Source organism: Castor canadensis, chromosome 13 (genome assembly GCF_047511655.1).
Source record: "Castor canadensis chromosome 13, mCasCan1.hap1v2, whole genome shotgun sequence".
Classification (NCBI taxonomy): domain Eukaryota; kingdom Metazoa; phylum Chordata; class Mammalia; order Rodentia; family Castoridae; genus Castor; species Castor canadensis.
This window is the reverse complement of record NC_133398.1, coordinates 57,722,304-57,728,303: the sequence shown is the minus strand read 5'-3', so window position 1 is coordinate 57,728,303 and position 6,000 is coordinate 57,722,304.

Below are 6,000 nucleotides of genomic sequence, written 5' to 3'. Positions count from 1 at the left end.
GTATAGGGTGATATACATGGATCTAGTTTCAGTTTTTTGCAGACTGCAAAAAACAGTTTTCCCAGCAGTTTTTGTTGAAGAGGCTGCTATTTCTCCATCGTATATTTTTAGCTCCTTTGTCAAAGATAAGTTGCTCATAGTTGTGTGGCTTCATATCTGGATCCTCTATTCTGTTCCTCTGGTCTTCATGTCTGTTTTTGTGCCAGTACCATGCTGTTTTTATTGTTATTGCTTTGTAATATAGTTTGAAGTTAGGTATTGTGATACCTCCTGCATTGTTCTTTTGACTGAGTATTGCCTTGGCTATTCGTGGCCTCTTGTGTTTCCATATAAATTTAACAGTAGATTTTTCAATCTCTTTAATGAATGTCATTGGAATTTTGATGGGAATTGCATAGGACACTAAATTTTAAAAGAAAATACTCATCTGTATATAGATTTGTTAAAATTTACAGTTGAAAAAACTAGATTCACATATTCAAGTTGTTCCAAAAGTACTTAAAAACTAAATCAAGCATCAGTGTTCTAAATTTGAAATAATTAAGATGAAAAAAAATTTAAAAGTCAATTCCTCAGTCACATGGACCTTTTAGGTCCTAATAGCCACATGTGGCTAGTGGCTACTCTGGACATTGAAACCTTCAACCATGTTTAGTACTTAGGAAGTACTCAATGAGTGAAATATTTAATTCTGCCCACTAAAGTCCAACGAGACTCTGAAGTTTTCAATTTTGAAAACACTGTTAAGAAAAGCTATTATAGGCTTGCTCTAGGCTGAGAACCAATCATTGATGGGGCATAAGTTCTATTGCCATAGAACTACCCCAAGTGGTCTTCAGGCATCAAACTGCCCAAGTTTGTTAATGTTTTTCAGTTTGCCCAACTGCTCATGCTACATCTGCTTGGCTTTTCCTACCTCAGATAACAACTAATAATACTAATGTTTTCATTGCATGTAAAATATGTACATATAAGAGAGGAAATCAACTTCACCAATCAAATAACACTACTTTGGAAATTTATAAACTCTTGGGTTAAATAAAAATGTCCATGTGCCCCTACCCAGGGCAATTAGGCAAGAAAAACAAATAAATAAGAAGCATACAAATAGAAAAATAAGTGAAATTGTCTCTGCTTGCTAATAACCTAATCTTATACATAGAAAACTCCAAAGACTCTATTAAAAACTGTTAGAAATTATCAAATGAATTCAGTAAAGTTGTAGGACATAAAATCAATATACAAAAATCAGTAGCATTTCTACACACTAACTGAAAAAGAATTAAGAAAATAATCCTATTCACAATAGCACTTAAAATAATAAAATATTGAGGAATAAACTTAGCCAAGGAAGTGAAATAGTTGTATATTGGAAACTATAAAACATTGATGAAAGAAATTGAAGAAGACACAAATAAATAAAAATATTGCTCTTGTTCACAAGTTAGAACAATTAACATAGTTAAAATGTATATACTACCAAAAATGATCTGCAGCGTCTGTACAATCCCTATCAAAATACCAATGACATTTATCACAGAAATAGAAAAGAACCCTAACATTTATTTGGAACTACAGAAGTGTCCAAATAATCAAACCAATCTTGAGTAAGAGAACAAAGCTATGAGCATCACACTATCTTACAAAATTATAGTAATCTTAATTTGTTGTCTTAAGTGCAGACATAATGACCAATGGAACATGGTAGAAAGTTCAGAAATAAACCAATGCATTCATGGGTCAATAATTTATGACAAAATTGCCAAAAATATATAATTGAAAAAAGACAGTCTTTTCAATAAATGTTGTGTTGGGAAAACCAGATATATGCACAAAGAAGAAAGTTGACATTTATTTCACATTATATATAAAAATAGGTGATGAAAGCAAACATAGACAAATGGAATTGCATCAAACTAAAAAGCTTCTGCACAGAAACAAGTTAACAGAGTGAAGAGATAACCCAAGATTTAAATAAAATGTTTTCAAATCATACATCTAATAAAGGACTAATACCCCAAATATAGAAGGAGCTCAATTTAATAGCAAGAAAACCTAATTTAAAAACAGGCAAAAAGATCCCAAAGATAGTTCCTAAAAGAATACATAGGAATGGCCAGTAGATACGTGAAAAAAATTGTTCAACATCACTCACCATCAAAAAATGCAAATTAAAATCACAATGAGATATTACCTCATACTGATAGAATGACTATTATCAAAAAGAAGAAAGAGAACAAGTGTCAGTGAGGATAGATAGTGAGCAAAGGGAGCCCTTGCACACAATTGTTGGTAGGAATGTTGGTAGGTAAATTAGTACAGCCATTATGGAGAACACAATGGTGATTCCCCAAAAAGCTAAAAATATAACTACCACATGATCCAGAAATCCCACTTCTGGATATTCATCCAAAGGAATTGACATGAGTATGTCAAAGTGATACCTGCATACCCACATTAACCGCAGTGTTATTCACAATACACAAAATACGGAAGCAACCTAAGTGTCCATCAATGGATGAATTGATAAAGAAAATGTGCTATACACATAATAATACTATTCAGACTTTTAAAAGAAGAAAATCCTTTGTGACAATGTGGAAAACTTGGACAGCATTACACTAAGTTAAGGACAAATATTGTATGATCTCATTTACAAGTGAAAGACAAAAAAATCCAAAATTTATAGAAGCACTTAAGTTGTACTTACAGAACGATAGTTATCAGAGACTGGGGGTGGGGCATAGGCAATGGTGAAATATTGACCAAAGAATACAAAGTTTCAGTTATACCTGAGGATATATCACACAGCATGGTGACCATAGTTAATAGTAAGATATTATATATTTTCAAATAGCTAAAAGAATAGTTTTTACATGTACATTTACAAAAGATAAGGGATGGATATATTAATTGGCTTGTTATTATCATCCTACAACAAATATATATATTAAAACATCACACTGTACCTCACAAATAAAAATATACATCCATGTGCCAACTTAAGAAATCCATAACTCACCTTTTTAAAAACACCCTCCATTGGAATTTTACAGAGTTTTTTAAAGACCACAATTGTTAGTCTGCATCTGTCTAACCTATGAATACATGACCTGCTTCAAGAAGGCAGACAGATAGAAGGACTGAAGTCCCCTCTGCTTTTTTTATTCCTCAAGGATGTAGAAGTCTGAGAAACAGAAGGAATACAAAATTCAGCAGTTTAGGCAGAATATTAGCTCCTCTGTCATCACAGTTTGTTGCTCTTGGAAGGATTTGGAGCTTAAGCCATGAGGATACTGACATATTCCCCAGATCTGAAAAGACAGTGTCAGACATATCAGAATATCAGATGATGCAAAATACATGGCCAAGTTGCTAATATCCTTTTAGACTTAATAAATCGTTGCTCTTGCTGCCAGGCCACCATCCTTCCTCATGCCTAATACTCATTTGGGGAAACAACAAATCCTTGAAATTCCTTTGTGGAGACTAACCTTCCATTGGTCATTGCCTTTTGGGCTTAATTAAATTGTCCTGTCCTCCAGGGCAACAAGAATGTGTTTGACCTAAACTAAACCAATCAGTTTCTCTATCCTTGAAATAAGAATCTTGAGCAAAGTTGGCTAGATCTCTTTGACTCTTATGTCTTGGCATTCTAACCTTAAAAAGATTGTCTATAAGATCAGCGAGTGAATTCCAAGAGTTTCCTTGCCTCTTCTTTCTAAGGACTGGCCTTAGTCTTAGGATTTTTCTTCAATCCCATGGTTCTATAACCTTCAATAAATTCCTTTTTTGTTCTCCCAAAGTTACCCAGACTCTGTTTATTACTCAAACCCAATCATTTCTCACTGAAATAATAATGTTCTATTATAAAACATGAATTCTCTCAGGCCCATGCCTGCTTGGCCAAAGTGAACTTGCTGCTCTTTCTCTGACTATGCAAACAGAAAGATGCCTATTAATGAACTCATGATGTTGAGTAATAGCCTCAGACAATTGCTTTGCAGTCTCCCAAGAGCCCTAATTAGAATCCTTTATTTGTCTTCAGCTAAGGTAACCTCCACTGTGGAGGTGAGGATCTGATACAGAGAGAACTATCAAATTATTTTGACCTGTGAAAAACCTTTCAGAGTGATGCTAATTGATAACAGCAATATTACAAAATCAAATATATCTGATCTAGACCCCAAGCAAATATTTTTCCATTTTCCTTTTTCAAGACAAATTGTCTTGAGTCTGGGACTCCTTACTCATGTTTTGCCTCTTTGCTAATCTTTGTTTTTCTTTGTCAAGTTGTATGGCCTTATATTTCTGCTCAGTTACTTTGAGAATTCTTAGATGATTCAAGTTTCCTATACTATTTGTACAATAAACTGGAAATATTTTTGACAGCCAAAATGTTTACAAATTCTGGGCTCTATATGTAGAGAATAGTGTGACTTGTTAATGATGGAAAGATATTTGAGTGCTCAGAGAAATACAAGACTAATTGTTCTGCAAACATGGCACAAAACTATTGCCAAAACTTATACAGTGCAGTGTAGAAGCTAATTTTTTGGCAGTCTATATTACCAGAAATCATTTTTAAATTAAAATCTCGTAATTCTATTGCTATCCTCTCCTCCCATTCATGTTTCCTCAGGAATGTTTTTTTCTCTGCAACATTATTACCTCCTCTCCTTATTCAGGCCCCCCTTGTTGATCTTAAGATCATGCCATAGGGTTTTCTCCTTCCTCATTAGCAGAAGACTTGCTTGGGCTTGAGATCACCATTGTTTTACCACATTCTTTCAGCATATTATTTATACTTTGTTCATAACAAACATACATTTAGAAGTTCCATAAGTTCTTTCAGGTCATTGAGGTCACATTTGAAACCCTAAGGTTCTAATGTGGGCAGTTGAAACCAGTAGTCTATAAAAGTGAGTGCACCCTTTATTGTTTTCCCTGGTGAATAACAGCTGCACAGGCTGGACAAGCAATGGGACAATCTTGCCCATTCAGGCTCCCATTACTTTCATGTATCTTACTCATTAGTTCCATTCTTGGGGACCAATGTAGAATGACATTTTTATATCAGAAAAAACATATGGAATTAGCCTACCTAAAGCTCTTGGAATAGATGATGAAATTCTTAAATGTTGCCCTTTATAATAATGTATTTCTCCATTATTATTTGTCCAAAAATGTGAAGGATCTGACATTTTACACTACTTGGAAGCTGCCATAGTTTCATACAGGCTGAAAGAAGATATGACTCCTGGGTTAGAGAAAACAATTTATTTGTAGCACAGTAAGAGTAATGTATTTACAGTAGCTCTCCTTTTCTCAAATTATCACCAGAGTGACACAGGTGAGTCCAGTGGTTGGGTTATAGAAGAGGAACCCTACAGTTCCTGTAGTTAGGAAAGTCACATTTCTATAATGGACAGAAGACATTCTTGCCCTTTGCTCTGGAATGAACATCATGTTTATTGTTCTGCACTGTAAAGAAAAATGCCCTTCACTCAGGAAAGGTCCTATGTTTTCCAAGTCTCTTCACTTCACAAATATCTTTGAAAAGGTAGTTCAGAATAAAGGCAATCAGTACTTCAGTGTGCAAGACTGCAGAAATTCAAGGGGCCCAATGGTAATCTGTCTTCCCACATTACTGACCTGTTTCCAATTTTCTATAAAACTTTGGAGATTGCTTTTAGGTAAGATGTGACCAAAAGTACACAATAGTTATTTAAGATTACTACTTAATCAGAGCCCTATTACTTAGGTTTCCCATTCAAGTCCTCATTATCTGAGATGTCATTATCAGTAAGATCTACCTGGCTCAGAATTCTCTCCCTAAAGCTAACTGAAATAGTTAAAGAAAAAGTACATTTAATATGTCTTATGTGAACTATTTAACCTATCTAAAGAATGTGCCATGTATGGTTTACTAAAAATGTGGGTGTATTTACCATATATTATAGACCCAACATGGTACTCACTGTGCTGAGTAGTTTTTTG